At 41.2% G+C, this 20,220-nt stretch overlaps 1 protein-coding gene across 26 annotated transcripts in view; it reads left to right on the top strand.

The window, feature by feature from the left end:
* Window positions 1-20,220, top strand: part of NRXN3 (neurexin 3) — a 1,197,396-nt gene that overhangs the window by 131,519 nt on the left and 1,045,657 nt on the right. The gene's annotated exons all lie outside the window — the stretch shown is intronic.

Consider the following 20,220-nt stretch of genomic DNA (forward strand, 5'->3'; position numbering starts at 1 on the left):
CCCAGCCAGATGGGCGGGATATAAAACATCATCACCACCACCATCATCTAGCCCTAGAGCAGTCTAGGACTTAGAAACAAAGCACAATGAGGAATGATTGAAAGATTGTCTGACTACTTTGTCTCTCTTTGCATTCATCATCTGAAGGTACTGAAGGCCAGTGCCAGTTTTATGCTGCCTAGTTGATGGTAACCCCTCAGCCTTCCTGATGACAGTCCCTCATTCATGGAATGCCCTCCTTGATGAGGTGCATTATTCTTCCTCATTATGAACATTCAGACAGCATTTAATGGCTGAAATATACTTTTCTCAGCAACCTTGAAATTATTGTCCATGAGGGCATGTGACTATTCTTGGATGTTCTTAATGCTTTTAGATATTTTTAATTGGTTTTTTCATGTTTCAAATAGATTTTTATTTTATTTTTAATTGTATCATTTTAAGGCTTTGCTGTTTTTCTGCCCTGGGTGTACCTTTGAGAGGAAGGGCATGATACAAATCTAATAAGTAAGTAAATAATAAAATCAAGCAAAGGGTGTGGACTTCAGATAAACAAATAAAACAGATGAAGAAGAAAAGAGAGAATTTGAAAGTGTCAAAAAGAAGAGAAGAGAAAACCCAACATTTCCTTTCCAAACCCTTATTACAGAGGAGAGTGAAAGAATGATGGGAAACCAAGTGATAAGAGATTCAGGTGTTACAGAATCTGATACAAAAATCCAGATTGGTTGGTTTGAGAGCTAGCAGTAAAAAATTGTAACACAAGAACAAGTCATGAACTATAGCCATTTTATTAACCGCAGAGCGGGAATTTCCATAATTCACAGGAAAAGAGAGAAGAGTATCATTGGATAGAAACGAAGTTTGAACAAGGGCTTGGTCAAGGTGTGATAAAAGGAGCTCCGCACAAAGCAGTCTAAAAGAAGGAACAGAAAATAGCCAGGAAAACAACAGTCAGGGTTTGTCATAAAGTCACAACAGGGAGCAGAAAGAAATCGAGCCTTTAAAAAGTAAATTACCAAAGAAGAAGCTTGTATGATAGAAGAAAGAGTCCAAACTACAAATGTGATATCAAAAATGGATGATAGTACCACTGTAAATCAGTGGCAAGGATTAAAAGTTCAAGGAGGAAAATCATTGGTTTAGCCAGTGTTAAGAAGGAATCTCTGGAAGTGAAAGCCCTTGCAGTTCTCAACAGGAAAGGGCTTCCTGAATGTTTTGGGGAAAACACCCTGCTACCCCATGAAAGAATATCTTTTGCAAAAGACCTAACTGGAAGCAGCTCACATTGTATCTTCAGTCCTACATCAGAAGTGGAGGGGTTCTAGCAGCATGCATGAGTGATATTTCCAAAGGGCAAAGCCAGATGCAAGATCTAGGCATCTTCTCCCTAGTGATTCATTTGTTTTAGCTGAAAAACAGGGTTATCAATCAAAAGCTGAGGTATCTATATTTTCCCCACATGCAGAGAAAAATAACTTGAGGCAATTTTGAACTGAAAAATTGCCGGAGGGGAGAGAATTAAGCAGTCTTTTCAACATCTGCCCTCCCTCTGCTATTGTTGAAACACATGCACACATGCGTCCAGCCCAGAAAGGAAAGTAGCACATGATTCAAGGTAACTTGCAGTTTGGCCTTTGCTCCCAAATTACTCTTTAATTTCAGAAATGGAATGAACTAATTTCCATCCAGTGGGCATTTCACAGTAGGGAGAACTTCCTGACTGAGAGTTAGCACCAAAAGATTATCTACTTAGAGTAATTTCCTCTTACCACTTAAGTGGTTTGGGCTGCAGTGGTGTACAGACAAACATGTACAGTGTCATCTCTGGGGATCATACAAGTGTTTTGGAATAATATAATTGTAGATTTGGAAAGGACAAAACTCATCTAGTCCAACCCTCTGTGAGGCAGGAATCTCAACTAAAGCATCCATGACAAACGGCCATCCAACTTCTGCTTAAAAACCTCCCATAAAGGAAGAGTTCACTACTTTCCGAGGGGGTCATTGCTGCTTTGAACAGCTCTTAATGTCAGAAAGGTCTTTCTGTTGTTTAGTTTTGTGTCTCCTCGATTTTCATCATCTGACCTGTCTACATGTGAGAAAAGGAAAAGTCTTTTGATGTGCTTACCTAGTTCTCTTTGCCCTACCCACTCAAGAGCACCATACCAAAGCCTTCAGCGCAGCCTCCCCCAACCTAGTGCCTCCCAGATGTCTTGGGATACAACTCCCATCAGCCCCAGCCAACATGGCCAGAGGTCAGGAATAATGAGTATTGTAAAATCCACAAATAAATAAATATGAGAGGCTTATATTGTTTTGACTGATTTTTTTTATTGTATGTTTTTATTTGAATGGGACCTGTTCTGAGTTTGTTTGAAATAAAGAGTAGCCCGTACATACATAATAGTCTGAGACATTTGGAGGCTTCCAGGTTAAGGAACAATCCTTCAAAGACTTCAAGATGGAGTCATCCCTTTTAGCCTTTTTCACCCCCTACCATTATATATGGTGATATGGTCCACCCTGCCTGCTATGTTTTCATATCTCCTGGATCTTGCACTTCCATACAACCAGAAGGAATTCAAATTAGCAGATACGGTTTAGTGGGGATTTGAACCCAGATCCCCCCTCATCCATGCTCTACACTGGCATTAACTGACACATAATTGTGCCTTATCCTTTGAATGCTGCTGTTCAGCCTCTCATGCCAGAAGCTGATTACCTTTCACTGTTCCAATAACAATTTCATACTGTAAGCAGCAGCAGCAGCCTAGTGTATTCAAATCCCCTGTAAATAGTTTGGTGGCATTTGCCTTGGCTCTTTAAAATATAAATGGTATTTGTTTTCAGCACACAATGCAAACAATATACAACACAGACCCACCCATTCACTTCATCTGCTTCTCTACCACCCACAATATTCTGCCATAATGAGCCCAATGTGACCCAGGCAATGTATTGTTATATATACTGCTCTGCAGGAGATTTGCTTACACAAAGATGGATCCTCAGACAGAGCTAGGAAGTTTTCCAGAGCTTGCAAGGTTCATTCAGCCTTTCTCATTGTAGACTGCTCTCCTCATGAGAAACTAATTTTACCACCTGCAAAACCTGTGCAACTCCCTTTGGAATCACTGTATCATCCCACTTCTGCAACACTGGTTTATTTGCTACTAATGAGTCTTTAAGTATCCAATTAAATATAGGGTCTTGCAGCTCCCGTACAACTGGTGAAATGGTGATACTCTAAAAATCATGAAAATAAAAGTTCAGTGCTCAGCCTGGTTCTGATACGTACCTGCTGTAACTTTACTCTCAGATTGGCATTTGCATTTCTACAATGCTTTTCACAGTAATCTAGTGCTGAAGATTTCCTTTTTAAGGACTTTTGGGGGTCCAATATTATCTCTGCACAATATTTTGCTGATTCAGTTGTAAATTAAGACCCTAAGAAGGATAAAGTATAGCAATTAACACTTTCCTCCACTTAATATTTCTTATATTTATCTTGTAATTGACTGCATCCCTTTCCCCTCCCAGTGATCTCACAATATTGCTGAAATCATTTGTTGTGGCAGTTCAAGTATAGCTTTCCCATGAGCATAATAAGTGATCTAAGTCTAAGTCAAACCTTCACCAGGTGACTACTGCTTCCCTTGACTGTTTGAAGAGAATGTTTATGTCTCAATAATGGTTTAAGCTGAACTTTCAGGAAATATCCTATGCAAATGAATTTGCTTGATTTGCTAAGTTTTTAAAGTCCAGAAACCCTCCTCCAATGAATCACACCCCCTCCCTCCAAATGTGGGATCATCAGAATGAGACCCCTTTGCAAATGGCGGCAGTTATGGAAGTCAGGATTGCCCAACACATGTAGCAGGGTCTTTTCTGTAATTGCCCTGCAGCTCTGAATTTCTATTCCTCGTTGTATTTATTTTGCTTCCTCTACAGCACTGATTATTTACTAGCCACAATGTTTTGCTGGACATTTAACAGACAGTTGGGTTTTTAAAATAGCATTTTAGCTGTTTCAGCTTCATTTTCTTTTTAAAGATTTTGTTTCTAAATGTTGTGCTGTCTACCACATTGGTAAAGCTTGTTGAAAAGCAATAAATACCTGCTGGATAACTGTATCCTAACCAAGTAACTAATGGGTTGATTCACACTTTGCAAAAGCAGCTCCCTGGTATGTGTCCTGATCATACTTGGAATCATAGAGCTGGAGGGGGTGGTGTAGATCAGCCCCCTGCTTGATGCAGGAAACTCAGAGCTAGAACATCCCTCAGCAGATGGCTGCCTGCCTCATAGAACACTGTTGTGAACATAGCAAACATGCCTACCACCATAAAGTGTGAATTGGCCCTGAGTCATTAACCAAGTAACTACCTCCAGTATCCATTTTTAGCTTTTATGTGCTTCTATATGTAGTTTGAGCCTGGCCTGTTGTGATATTTCCCACTCATCTATTCTGGGTTTCTCAGTAGCCTACTAAGAAATATACAGAGCCCATACCCAGGCCCTCCTCCATCTCATGTCAGTATATCATGATCTGTAATAGCTTGAATACTGCAAAAGAGACAGTTGGGAAACTGAATCTCAAAAACAAGGGGGACAGATCTTTCATGGAGTATTGTTGGTGTTCTACCTTATCTGCATGGAGACTATCAATGGCTATATTATCCTTCCACTGTTGGAGGCAGTATGGGGAACTGTTGGGGTCAGATCCTCCTTCCTGGATTCCCATAGGCATCTAATTGTCCACTATGAGAATAGGATACTGCACTAGATAGACCATTGGCCTTCTTATATTTTACAGGAGAAGTTAGTGAGAAGGTTTTAAGACTATGTAGACAGAAAGGTGTCTGGTACAACTCCATCAAGCTGCTTTTCTTGGAAGGTGTAGATAGTAGGCACATTCCATTGGAAGTTGTTGGATGGGTTTTTCCAAAGGGTATGTAGCACAGTCTACCCCATGACTGAGGGCCAAGAGTTTGATAGACAGCAGCCTCAAGTGATGGACTAAGTCTGAGGTTTGGCTTTGTAGCATCACAGTTTGATTGGTATCCTTCCATATAAGTTATTTGGCTCTGGTCTCACTATTAGCTGTCTGCATAAGTTATAGAGTGAGCTAAAGGCAAAACCACAGAACCCAGGGAATGAACTCCCACTAATGATTTTAACACTGCATTTGCCATTAGCCATATGTGAGTAGCTGCAGGCATATCAGACCAATATTTAGAAACATGCATTTCCTAAGCTGTGTATTGTATTCTTTGCAAAACTGCCTTTTGTTGCAAGCTCTGTTTGCTTAGTTGATGACTGGTGGGAAAGAATCAACTTACGATATTGGCAAATAAAAACTAAATAAACATTTATTGGGAGATATGAGTCCTACAGTTTGCCAGGAAATGGGATGGTTAACTTTCATTGTATATGGAGATTTTGCTTTGCTCCCATAAATTGTATAGAGTACATGCAAGGGATAAGGAAAGGGGGATGATGAAAGAACAAAATGAAATCAAGCATCTCTTATTACCAGATTATCCGGCTGGCTCTTGATGGGCTGCATATTTATTACACGACAGGGCTCTGGTTACAGGCAGGTGACTGCCAATGTTCAGGTGTTTGCCTACTGCCTTCTGGGATGCTACATAAACAGCTGTAAATAGAGCTAGTTATTCAATCCATTCATGGGAAGGTTAAATTGTAGGTCTTTTGGCTTCCCAGGAGTACAAATAATGCAGCAGCACAAGTGAGAGTACACAACAGGCCACTTTTTCCAGCCAACAGAACTTTGTATTATTGTTATTGCTTCAGCTGCCTGGAAATATTATGTTTAAGTAGTGACAGTGTAAATACAGGGCACCAGGTGTTGGGGATGGTTGACAGAGTTCATTCTGAATGCCTAGCCATGGCATGGGGAGAACCTGAAGCAAGCTGGTTCATTGATTCATCCTGGGAATGCCCAAGGGTTGGAGACTACAATGGGATCTTAGTTTTGCTGAAAGCTATCATACAAGAACATTACAAAGGATGGTGCACACCACACAGCTTCAGGAAGTCTCCTTTCACTCATTACTTTGCCAACTGCATTTTTAATTTGCATTTCCATTTTCTCTATGTAGTCAATGCACTGATGATTGATTCAGATGGTACATTATTAACAGGTATTGAAGTGGCAATCGACACCTGCAAACCCCCATTGACCTAACGTCCAGAATGCTGATATCTGATGCATAGATCTTACCTGCCACCAAATAAGTGTCAATAAATTAACTTTCTTGGAGCACATGGAAACAACTGTGGCTGAGATGTTTTACATATCATGATTTGGATCATTCACATGATCAAATCTCAGCTTAATAAACCGAGAGATGCATGAGCTTCAGGCACTCACATGCAGCTGCTTTGCTTCTTCCTTCATGCAAGTGAGCAAAAAGATGCAGTTAACCATAAATTTCCATTACATCTGAACTGGAAGATATGGTTTATAGCTTCCAAATAACCCAGGCTCTGGAAGCCAATGCTAAACCACAATCTCATATTTTGGATTGTTTGAAAGTTATCAACCATAGTCTCCCAGTTTGGACGAAGCAGCAAAATGGTTAACAGCAGCTTTCTGACTTGTTTCATGACTCATGCTAAGGGAAGAACAAAGTGGCTGCAAGTGAGCGTCTGAAGTTTGTGCACATTCCAGCTTATTAAGGCAAGATTTGGCTGTATCAACATGACAATTAGTTTGTTACTGGGCATGCACAAGCTCAAGTGGTTCTCACATCAGCAGTACCAACTTTAAAATGCAGCATTTTACACGGAGGTCTCAGGGCCGTTCACAGAACAAAATCAAAATATAAAACCACAAAATATATAATCAAAATAAAAACAACAACCCAATATCACCGTTTCCCCCAAAAAAGGGGGATAGGGAGAAGATTTTCTTCCACTCTTAACATGAGAACTTGGGGTCATCCAATGAAACTGAATTTTGGAAGATTCAGGACAGACAAAAGAAAGTACTTCTTCATACCGTACATAATTAAATTACAGAATTCACTCCCACAAGAGGCTGTGATGGCCACCAACTTAGATGGCTTTTAAGGACAAATTCATGGAGGACAAGGCTATCAATGGTTAAGTTTTAACTCCACAATCGGAAGCAGTATGCTCCTGAATACAAGTTCCTAGAAACCGCAAGTGGGCAGAATGTTTTGGCACTCAGGTCCTGCTTGCAGGCTTCCTATGGACATCCTGTTGTTCACTGTGAGAACAAGATGCTGAATGACATGAGCCACTGGGCTGATCCAGCAGGCTCTTTGTTTCCTCTTATACAGGTAGCAAAGGTCCCCACTTCAGAAGTCATTTCTCCAAGTTGTGAAGGGAGATGGCGATGGGAGCATGGAGCTAGGGAGCATGTCCTCCCTCTCTCTCACCTCTTGTTGTGTTGATTAAACAAAGAAAGAGAATAGGGCTATTGCCATTTTGTAAGACCAACTCTGAAAGTTAGACCAGTGCTGTTATATTTCAGGTTGGAGGAATCAGTCTACTTATGGAACACTTCACTTTTGCATATATTCATCCACAAACCCATTATGTCCTCTTTTCATGTTTCATGTGGAATTTGGCATATTACTAAGTATTTCAAATCAATACATATTTCTAAAAGTGGTCTTGAAAAATATGCATTTCTAAACATATTTTGATACTTCTTTTTTAAGCTGAGAACTGTGTCAAAACATTCAGGAAGTGTGAAAGCAAATTAAGTTGTGATTTGCACATTCGTTCGGGAGCTGCAAGCTGAATTCTTCAAGCATCTGTAATTATAACCCCATATATTGGTGAGAGCGGGCTGAAGCTGAGGTAGAGTGCCCAAGAGGGTGTAGGTCAGCCTCCTCCCCCTGGTACCCTTCAGATGGTTTGGATTACAACTCCCATCAGCCCCAGCTGACACAACTGTGCTGGCTGGCGTTGATGGGAGTTGTGGTCCAAAACATCTGGAGGGCACCAGTTTGGGGAAGGCTGACCAGGTGAGTTCATTGCACTAGTAAGATTCAAGTAGATGACTTTTTGACTTGTACACCAATCTCTTTCCCATAATGCTACACTAGCTAGCCTCATCCTACACCTAAGTAAGTTCTGTTGAATTCAGTAGGCTTACTTCCAAACAAGCGTGTATAGGATTTCTGCTTATGAGTCACTGCTTGTTTTACTGTCCCATGTCTGCTCCAACCCACTCAATGCTTTATGAGCATTACTATTTTTGCTTCAAAGCTTATACAGTGAAACAAACCAGAAATCATGTTTTTTGAAATCTATCAACAACTACAGAAAAATAGGAAATTATACCAAGAAACATATATACGTAACTTCACAGGACAGAATTTTCTGGATAACAGAAATAGAATACTTTACTATAGACAGACTTGGTGTGTGTGTGTGTTTGTGTTTGCGTGCGCGTGCATGTTTTAAACTAGCAAATTAAGGAGTGAGAGCCGGTGGTAGAACTAATCAATCTAAACTACATGGTGTTCATTGACACAGTGCCCCATATATAATCTTACTGGGAAAACTAATTCACTTCTGACTGACATACATATCTACTTCAGTAATGTTGAAGGAGCTGGTTGATAGGTACTTGCCAAGAATAATGAGGAAAGCCATGTGGGAAACTTTTTTTTTAATGCTTCTTTAATGAGGTGATACAATGGCTGGTGTGGGACTGGGACTCAACATTCTGTGTCCTCGCTCCCTGTTACACTTCTTAGAAGGATAGCATATTAAAGGTGTGAATCACCATAGAGGGGGTAAAGGATATAAGTATCTGCAATGGGTGTAACCCCAGCCCTACTAAAGTTGATTGTGAAATGCTCTGATATTACTGACCAAGCATAGAGCCAGTCTTCACATGCAAGAAACTCCTCTGAACAGCTTTTCCTAGACTGTATCACATAGGACCATAGGATGCTGCCCGAGTTGGAACATTTGTCCATTTAGCTTCGTATTGTCTTCACAGACTGGCAGTGGCTCTCCAGGGTTTCAGAAAGGGTCCCTCCCACCCCTACTTGCTGATTCCTTCTGTATACAAAGCTGATGCTCTACCTGCTGCAACCCTTTTTCACACTTCATCTGCAAGTGGGGGAATCAAATATCTAGTCCCTTCAACAAAGCCACCCCCCTTCACAAAGAAAACTAGCACGCAAGGGAGAGCACTAGCCTATAGCCCTTCTTTTTGACACATGTACAGGAACTTCTCGTTTCTCATGGTGGCATATGCAATTCCCTAGCTACAGTGTGCCATGCAAGAGTGTGTAAACCTCCTTCATGTATGCACTGGATCTTAAATTCAGGCAGCTAAATCTACAAATCATATAGGCCAGAATATTTGGATTGAAGCTGGCTCAGTTCCACTGAAACTGGTAGGGTTAAAGGCTTGATTGGTGATGCAAACGTTTTCCATTTTTGAAAGCTGCATAAATGAAATCTTGCTCGCCTCTTCTTCCCTTTGGCAAATGACTGTACTGTTGAAATGGCGACAAGATCGCACTGGCCTATTTATTCTGAATGTTTGTATGTGATGCCAATAAAGGTTTGATAATGATGATGATAAATGAAACCTCTGGACTTGACCACTGGGTTGGTCGAAACGCACTGTCTCTAGCTGGTATCCAGGTTTCACTGATGTGTTTGTGGGTTGGATGGATGGAGCCCATTAGTTCTTTCATTCATAACTGCCCCAATGTGTCCTTGTTTTCTAGGTCCTTGTTTTATTCATATGCTGAATTTCCTTGGAATGGCTATCTTCATTTTATAGGAAACATTTTTGTAGCATCAGCCAAAGATAGGACATAGTATGTTACAGGTAAACAACTTTAAAAGAAGAAGAAGCTGAAAGTTTGGCCATAGCATCAGTAATGCACTATCAGGTATTAATATTATTGCCACTTCTTCCACCCAGCTTAATTGCCCTCCGTAAAGTGGAGGTGGCTGCTGCCTCTTGGCTTCATTAGCAGCTTCCATTTTCATTAAGGTTGGTGTGCTAATGGACTGTTCTAAAGCACAGTTGTTGCTAAAGCTCAGGTGCTGCTGGACAACACTCAGCATGATGATTTTGTGCAGTGGAGTGAACAGTCTGGCCTTGCAGGGAGCCTAAGTGCTGGAAATAACAGAGATTGCAGCTTGGTTCTGGAAAGGCCCCTGATGTCCATGGTCTTGCTCATTTGAGCTAGCCCAGTCTCCTGGGTCTTTAAATTTGGGAGGACAATTGCACAAAACTAGACCCCTTGAGAGGTGCCTTGTAATTGCAACATCTGTTCCAGTTGCGAATGCTGCAAAAGCAGCTCCCATAGCATCTTGCAGTGATAATGGACCCCAATTGGAAAAGTCACTGATCCAAATACCCTTGAATGTTGAAAGGGACTTAAGAATCATACACAGCAGATTCAAAGAGACCCTGGGTTTAATGACTTCTAAACCTTTTATAAGTAGGGCTGTGCAATTTTATTTTGACTACTGTTTTAACTGTATCAGTGTAAATACTGGATCCCTTAACGCATCTTTGTATAAAAGGCTCCCAGCTGCTTCTGATCTTTCTTTCCCTGTTTGTATTCTGAAAACTCATGGTAGGAAAATGACCAGAAAATAGTTTGTGGGCCAATCTATATATATGTACTAATCATTTGATGAGTAAAATCTACTGATGGCTATCGGGTATGAATCAGCCAATAGAGACCAAAGCCACACTTAAATATCACTTGGCATTATCCAAAGTAAAATATTTTTAAATGAAGTCAATTCAAACATTCACAGGCAAATCAATGAGATATCAAGTGATATACAGGCATGGTCAGTCAGAATCCCAGACACATTATTGGGTCGTGTTCCAGGAGGCTGCTTCACCATTTGTACACTACAAAGATGTGGATATGGTTATTTTCATTTAGAGGTGTTGCCAAAGCATGCACTTCCTGACTCAGAAAACTGTGTTTTGGAACCTGACCCAAGAAATCTGTCCTCTGAAACCTCCTCTAGCTCAAACATTAATGTAAGACAGAGGATAATTTCATTCCATCTGCCTTCCCCCTTTGATGCCTGATACAGTGTTCTGTATAATGTCATATATTTTTTGCTACTGCATACAGCCATGTAAGGATTCAAAGAAGGCTGGTTGCACATACAATGCATTTATTATTATTATTATTAGTAGTAGTAATAATATGTCCTTCACCTAAGGCCCATGGGGTGGGTTAGAACATTAAAACACACTACCAAAAACAGTTTAAAACAACTTACAATAAAAAATAAGGTGAGTCCTAAAAAGTATCAAAAGGCAGGATGAAGAAGTCTTCAGCATCCTCTGGAAGGTGTATAATGAAGGTGTTAGACACACATCTGTGGGGAACAAACCATTATTTCACTAATGCTTTCCAGTGCTGCTCTGCAGCCATCTTGTCAGTATTGACCAACTTTATATAATGAGCTTGTCCAACACTGTGTTTCTCCTGCAACTGAGGTCTAGTAAATCTCAGTAAACCTGTGTTTGAGCTGTATCACTTTGGACTGCAAGTAGGGGCTCACACCTGGAATGCTGCTCTACACTAAAACTCTTATAAAGGTGGGGAATATGGTTGGTTGTAGTAGGGTGTCTGCTTTTCCTTTAGCCAATTGTATGCCTAGGGATTTCCCCTTGTCAAACAGTTCAGCAGAAGAGTTAAAAAGGCAGCCGTTCTTGCTTGCCAAACTGCTATTGCCCAAGGGAGCTTCAATCCAAGAAAAATGAATTGCTCTTGTCTTCAACTTCAGTGGTGCAAAGTACAAAAGAAGAAGAGATGTCAGAGGCCTGGGAATTTAGTGTGGAGGGAAGAGGAAAGATCCCAGGAGATATTTTTTGGAGCATGGGATGGTGCTTCTGTTTCTTCTTGGTTGAATTTTGCAGATGAGAAACGAACTTACTGTGGTTGAGACATTTGAATGAGATTTCAAGTGATCATCATTTTTGTGGATATGGAAGAATTCCATATTCCATTTGGAATACGGTTACCTAAAAATGTAATGTGTTTACCAGGAATATAAAATGTTCTTATAGCTCTGTTATATATAACAGAAATGGATATCAGTGCCATACCTAGATACAGAAGAGGAACAACTGCAGAGATAACATACGATAGATGATGACACAGAGCAGTTAAGGCCATGATAATAAAGGAATGACTGTTGGAACAGTATAGAGAAGCATTTTACTTATTACTGTGCCATAACAACTCTGTTCCAACATCTGTGCAAGCTGTAGTTCAAGAAACCAACTGCACTATATTTGGGGAATAATGATTTAAAATAAAAGTGAGGAGGCTCCTTCCCTGCACCCATGGCCTGCAATAGGCTTACACACCCGTCCTCAATTTCTAAGCCTCTGACAGCTCCTCCTCCATTGGGTTTTGCTTTTAATTGAAATGAGGTCTTCTGAAAGTGGTTTGACCTAAGCATGCATGAAGCCAATTTAAGATCTTGAATCTAACTGAATAGCAAAAGCATGCTAAATAACTTTTCAGACAAATTTACTTCCATTCCTTGTTTGATGCAAATTGCATAAACATTCTTTCAAGTCGTCAACCCGAACACTCTGCTTTCATACAATATGCTTGTGATGCCCACTTTGTTCTTTCCATTCCCCCCTGCACCTCCCAACTTGTACTTGATGAAATTAAAATCAAGGCTCAAAAGTATTTAGATAACCATTTATGACATTCATCAGTGGTGGTACTCATTATAGTCAAGAATGTGACCGGGTTCACATGTAAAACTGACATAAGGAGTGCACACACTTTTGTGTCTAAAATGAAACTTTCTACATTTCTAAAGCCTAGAACTGAAAGAAAACAGAGTTTGGGGACTAGAGCAAGCCATAAAATCAGACGCAAGCTTCTCCGTCCCTCTGCCTTACTGCTGCACACAAATCCCTCCCTATTTCACATTCCACCTAATGTTCATACTTGTGAAGGACCATCAGGATAAAACAAATTCAGGAATGCTCTGAAACTCACTTTGAGATTAAAACTAGGAGATCAGAAGCCTTCACTTCCATTTTAGATTAACTGCATTTTCATAATGCACCCAAATCCTAAAGTGTGGTTAATCTTAACAGTGCTTTGTTGACACAAGTCAACTTCAGAATCCATAGTTTGATGTTGACTTGCTTCATAAACCATAGTTAAAATTAACCAGGGTTTGGATATCAAAATAAGTGATGATTACTCCATTATTAACCCCATTCTAAAATCAGATTTGACCACGTGGAAAACTTTTACCATTTGATTCCCCCTTAGTCGCAATAACTCAACACTCTTCCTTTTGCACAGCAGCCAAATCAGGCTCATAGAATCATAGAACAGTAGAGTTGGAAGACTTGGAAGGGACCCCAAGGGTCATCTAGTAGAACCCCCTGCAATGCAGGAATAGGTGGGAAACAGCGGGAGTATATAAACTCAGAGACTTCTACACTAATCAAAAGCCCCTTACAGCTCCAGAAATAAATTTTATATTGGGAGATATACCATGTGGTTGGCTAGACATACACCACATTCTATAATTTTTAAATCAGCCAAACTCATGCATTACATGGCTTAAATAGTTTTGAGCAACTGCTCTACATATTCAACCCACTGGGAAAGGAAATCACCTCCCAACTATATTAAATCCTCACACAATTGACCACCCTTCCTCTCAGTTCATTAAGACTAAAATGGGGGAAAGATTTTGGAGAAGAATTAGAGGTACAACTCTGGGAACAAGTTTGGAATTATTGTTGTTGTTGTTGTTGTTGTTGTTATAAATTTGTGTACTGCCTTTCAGCTGAAGATCCCAGGGCAGTTACACAACAGAAAAACACAAAATGAGAATACAAAATACATTTAAAAAACACACAAACACAAACCAATAAAACCTGTCCCACAAACACGTTTTAAAAGCCATAGAATGTTAATCAACCGAATGCCTGATTGAAGAGAAATGTTTTCATCTGGCAGCTAAAGATATATGTTGAAGGCACCAGGTGAGCCTCCCTAGGGTGAGCATTCCACAAATGGGGAGCCACAACAAAAAAGGCCCGTTGTTGTGTTGCTACTCTCTGAACTTCTTGTTCAGGAGGCACACAAAGAAGGGTCTCAGATTATGATTGCAGGGCCAGTTCATTTGAGAAGAGGTGATCCTTGAGGTATTGAGTTCCTGAGCTGTTAAAGGCTTTATAGGTCAAAGCCAGCACTATGAATTGGGTCCAGAAACTAATTGGCAGTCAGTGCAGTCAAGCCAGGATCAGTGTAATGTGCTCAAACTGCCTTGCCCCAGTGAGCAACCTGGCCAAATTCTGCACCAGCTGAAGTTTCTGATCCGTCTTTAGAGGCAGCCCTATGTATAACACATTACAGTGATCTAACCTAGAGGTTACCAGAGCATAGACAACAGGCTATCCCTGTCTAGTGTTCATTCACTCATTGTTCTTTTTTATGAAGGGAAGGGAGATTTGTAATTGTTCATCAGGTTATAGGATACAGGCTGGTACAGACATTTGAAAAGACAAGGCTGGGCTGAGCAATGCCATTTTTATTTCTCCAGCCAGTGATTCAGTTGTCATTACCAGGATGTGACTCATTTCTGAAGGGGTAAATCATTCCTAACAAAGTAAATGTCCTAGGCGGATGTGGCTGTGACTCCAGCAAGTGCTGCCCTTTAAATAGCTTCTTAGAAACATTTCCCTTGCGCTGCTTGGGTTAATGCAGTGACGAAATGAAGGGAGCATCCCTGACCCTCATCTGTGCTGTATATTGTAGCCTGTCATATTTGCCTTGGAGCTGCCACATCTGAAAGAGGGTGACTCAAAGCAATGAAGCAGCACATAATGCAAGACTGAAAGGGAATCCACCAGTGCAGAAGCTCAGTAAGGCTCCGTTGTCAAAATGTTTAGGAACCCCATTAAAAACAACAACAGCCAAAGTCAAAAACAGTTTTATTTTGTATTTGATAATTGGCTTTTTTTTAAAAAGAATGCTGTGAGCTGCCTTGGAAGTGTTGCAAATTGAAAGAAGGCATGCCAGTGTGTGAAATAAATAAAATGAGTGACATGGAAACTGCTTACATATGGTGCTTCGATGTAAGCAACTCTTTCATTTGTTTGATATGATTTAATGCAGAGGTTCTCAAACTATGAGCTGCAGACAACCAACTCCATTTAGGGGGTCTGTGGGAGTGTAGAACAGTCAAAAATATCTGTAGGTGTTCCCCCCCTCCCCGATGATGGAGAAAGAGACTGTTTTTACTGGGACTGAGTTTATCAAGCAGGCTAACAAGGCCCTTTCCTAGGGCTGGTAGTTTTCATAATATAGCACTGGTGTATCTGAATACCTATTGTTGGGGGCAGACACATGAGCAGGTGGACTCTGGAGAGGAGATCATGGCTGCTTTGCTTCTCCTCCATTCCTCCTGTTGCTAAACTGCTGTGAACTAAGCCATGATTTAGATTAGTGTGCCATCCAAACCCGGGCTCATGGTTTGTCTCCTCCAGACAAACTGCAGGGTCTAAACCAAAAACAAACCTTGACACCAGCTTGTGTTTTGTCTGGAGTGAGGCAAGCCATGAGTCAAACAATAAACTAAGCCAAACAACCGCTTAGGTCGCAGCAGCGCAGCAGGATTAGAGAAGCAAATCAGCTCTGATTTCCTCTCCAGGAAATCCCATATGCCGGCAAGCTCACACTAAACCATGGTTTGGTTTGTGTTACGTGCAAATTGTGTCAATGGGAAATTGGGTGCATGGGAGAAATAAAGCAGCATGGAATGTAACTGAGGAAGAGGAGAGAAGAAACAGATGCTTGGAGAAAAGCTTGGAAGGTGTTGGCCTTGGACTAGCTATTGAGAAACAGGCCTTTAGCTATTTTGAAGACAGGCCCTCACAAAAGGATTGCAATTGATTTAGTTTTAAACTGAGTGGGCAAGGTAGTGTGAAAGTTAGGAGACTCATCCAGCTTCTGTGTCTTATGGACTAAAGAGGTTGTTCCAGCAGGAATTATTTAAGCTCTAGAGCATCATGGAAGACTTTAGATTCATGTAAATACATTCAAGCCATGTACAGTCAAGATACCAGCAATAACACATACATAATGAGGCTGATAACCAGTGGGCATTTCACAGCTGCTGAGAGAGGGAGGAGAGGGAGATCAGTGAAATGAAAAATGCTGTCAAATCTCCATTCAAAAGAGGCAATGGGAGAATTTGCTCTCCAGAGGGTTAAGGCCCCCTGGGCGTTCTGAGTGCCAATGAATGGTGGCCAGGAAACAGAGAGATAGGAATCTTAGGGAAAATGATCACTTTGCTTGGTAAAAGTTGAGAGAAGACTGTTTAAGGCATAATCTTCATCATTTTGGGAGATAAGATGGCTTTGCTAAAGTAAAGAAGCTGGAAGGCTTAAATGCAGAGGCACAGTCTGGGCTTGTAACTTCTTTGCATTAGCTGATCTATCAGTGATGCTCCCTATTGTTCCACTGAATATTTATGCACAGACATACCACTTCCATGGTATTTTGTTGTTCTCTGAATATTCTGAGTGCATCTTAGATGCAAGTATAGCTTAATTAAGACCCCATCTACACTACAGCTTAAAGCAGTATCATACTTTTTTAAACAGTCGTGGCTTTCCCCAAAGAATCCTGGGAAGAACTGCAATTTGCTAAGGGTGCTGAGAGTTGTTAGTTAGGAAACCCCTCTTTCCCCCACAGATCTACAATTCACAGAGTTCCCTGGGAAAAGGGAACTAAAGCTAAAAAAGTTAATCACCATTTCCCACAAAGCATTTAATGCCCCATGGTCTCATTGATGGCTGCAGAAATGCTCAGCACTATGCTGTCTGTGGAGAAAGTTCTACATTATGAATGTTGCAGGAAATGTTATCCTCTTATACAAGTATTTTCTACAGCAGATGTTTGTGTGGAAGTAAAATATGTTTGTAGTCACCCATTTGGGAAACTTGGTTGCCCAAATGGCTGTCTTTATAGATGGCTGTACAGTCATATGCTGCGTCTACTTTTTATATGTATGTTGCAGAAAACTTTTTGGTGTAATACCAACATGTCCCCAAAACAGCTGCAACATGTAATTGAACTTGACATTGCAGAGATCTTCAGTATTTTCACTAAACGAAATTGTGTGCCATTGACAGTATCTTTCATTCTGCCCTGGCCGCCCATGACTTCACCCCCCTCCCCCAATTCCTGGGTTGTTTCCCTGTGTCACTTTTAGATTGTAAAGTCAAGCTCTATGTGGTGGAGAGCTCCAATGCCTGCTATTTGTAATGTGCTGCACATAATGTTGGCACTGTAGAAATAATCTGGATGTAACAGATTACACTGAACACCCAAGATGACATGTATTCAGCTAAATTGTGCCAACTCATGAGAGCAGAATTCCTTCAGCTGAGTTGTTAGATCTGCCTTTCTTTCTTATAATGTTAACATGGGCCATTGATTTTCCTTAATTCCACATCAAGAGATGCTGACTAATTACACAATACCTTTACTTAACCGAGTTCACTTGAATTAAATACAGTTTAAATCGCAAACATTTTACTTTAGTGCTCATTCTTCTCTGTGTTTTTCTTTTGTGCTTGTTTGCTCTTCAAAATCAGAGCTGCAGTTAAGATTATGGATATCTAAATGTCAGGGTTCCTTTGGTTGTATAGAGCAATTGCAAGTTGCTCTTCAGTACTCAACAAATAGCCATCATGGTCAACTGTGAAGGAATTCCTCTCCATAGACCTATGATGTCTGAAATTAACTTTCTGCATTTTTCAGGTGTTGGTCAAATGTGTGAGGGGACAGGATGTGTGGAGGTTCTTTACATGCAATGGCCTTTCCACTCCTGAAGAAAGAGTTTAGTTGAATGTGCTTGGATTCCCTGTGACATCTAAATGTTCAAAGCTAGAAGGTTAGGATTGGAGGGGGCAGGCTCAGTGTGCATGTTCCAACCCCTCATTACAGTTAGCACCACCATGACTTCATGCTTGGACAGAGCTCCTGCCTCTGACCTTTTAATGTGAACTTCTTCCAGTTCTGTTTGCATTTTATGCTAAAGCATTTGGAGATAAAGTTGGTATGCAAAGTGAAGATATGAAGTGATGACTTATAGAATTGCGGCTTGCTCACAGATACATGTGTGGGACGTGTAACTGGTGGTGAGCATCCTTTAATATATGAAAGCAAGAATATATGTTGTAATTAGGGATGGCTAAGCAGCAGGCCATGCAACTCACTCCCCATGAGCAGCCCTCTTGAACAGCTGAAACCATTATGGGTGGCTTGATGTTTGATCCACTGCTTGAAGGGGCTGATTCTGTTTAGGTTGGTTGGCCAGGAAGGCTCTCCTTCTCCTGGCTGCCTAGCAAAGACCAGAGCGTGCTGACAGAAAAACGATGGGGCCAGCACCAGTTCCAATGGAGATGCGATTGGAGGATGGAGGCAAAAAAGACAGCATTCCTTCTTTGTCATTGCTTCTTCATGCAGGGCATAGTTAAGCTATGGAAGTCATTCCTGCAGGAAGCAATGATGGACACCAACTTGGATGGCTTCAGAAGAGAATTGGACAAATCCATGGACAAATCCACAAGGCTATCAATGGCTACTAGATACGGTGGCTATGCTTTGCTACCATGGACAGAGGCAGTAACACTTCTGAATACCAGTTCCTGGAAACCATGGTTGGGGGTGGGGGGTAGTGCTCACTAGAGCTTAGGTTCTGCTTGAGGATTTCTCACCAGCCACTCTGAGAACAGGATGATGGACTAGATCATGGGTAAGCAAACTAAGTCCCGGGGGCCAGATCCGGCCCAATTGCCTTCTCAGTCCGGCCCATGGACGGTCTGGGAATCAATGTGTTTTTACATGAGTAGAATGTGTCCTTTTATTTGAACTGCATCTCTGGGTTATTTGTGGGGCCTGCCTGGTTTTTTTACATGAGTAGACTGTGTGCTTTTATTTAAAATGCATCTCTGGGTTATTTGTGGGGCATAGGAATTCATTCATTCCCCTCCCCCCAATATAATCCGCCCCCCCAAGGTCTGAGGGACAGTGAACCGGTCCCCTGCTGAAAAAGTTTGCTGACCCCTGGACTAGATGGATCATTGCCTGATCTAGCAGGCTCTTCTTATGTTCTTATTGCAGTAATATTGCAAGCAGAACTGGGGACAGCCCAATCATTGGGGTGCCAACTTGAATAAAATATGGGGGGCAGGTAAGTCCTGCACCACATAATCATATTACACGGTGCATGTGCACCATTTGAATGGCAATGTCCATTAACTTTGGGGAGCACAGCCCCTTCAAATATTTTATTGGGAGGGCCGAAGGGACCTTGGCCCCTGTGCCACTCATTGTGGGCTATTCTTCACATCGCACCCTAAGTCTTGATGGCTGAAATTGAGCAGAGCTATTCAGATTTATGATGTCCAACTTGATTTCCCATGACATTCCTACTTACAGAGTATCTGTGTATCTGAAGAAGTGTACATGCACACGAAAGCTTATACCCAGAACAAACTTATGGTAGTTGGTCTCTAAGGTGCTACTGGTCTTTATTTTATTTTATTCCTACTTACAATTTACCATACCTACCTCTTCTCTTATCAGTGTTAACATGTTTTTACATACTACACTGGTGAGAGAAGTTACTCTGGGTAATTCTGTAATGACTTGCCTCTCTAGTTACCGGTAGAACACCTGGTTTCCATGATAACTTAATCCAGGAAGAGGTTGCTTCCACGTGCAATTTCTGTGTTCTGGCTGTAATGTCTCGTACAGCTTGCCTATGTGGATCTTGAATTTATGTGACATGCCTGGACTTCTGATTGTTCTATGGCTGGCATTGAAATCCTACATGATTTGGGAAGCTGCACATGATGAGGTATGGTGGATCTTAACAACTGTGGCATCACATACTGGAAGTCTGAAGCATCCCATTTTGCCAAGCACTAGTTGGGTTTGTTTAAAAAGTGAATTCATCACAGTGGTGAATTTATATGGGGGACAAAGAATAAAAGCTAAAGATGGCATGTAGTCAATTTCCCTGTGATTGTGGCATGGACCCTGCAGTCAGTATAGATTGGAAAGGACCCTTGCTCTGCAATTACCTCTGTTGCTGCTCTTGAAATCAAAGAAAGGCTAGCTTGGGGGGTGGGGCAGCTCCCTT

Source organism: Podarcis filfolensis (assembly GCF_964270895.1).
Source record: "Podarcis filfolensis genome assembly, chromosome: 1".
NCBI classification, from domain to species: Eukaryota; Metazoa; Chordata; class Lepidosauria; order Squamata; family Lacertidae; genus Podarcis; species Podarcis filfolensis.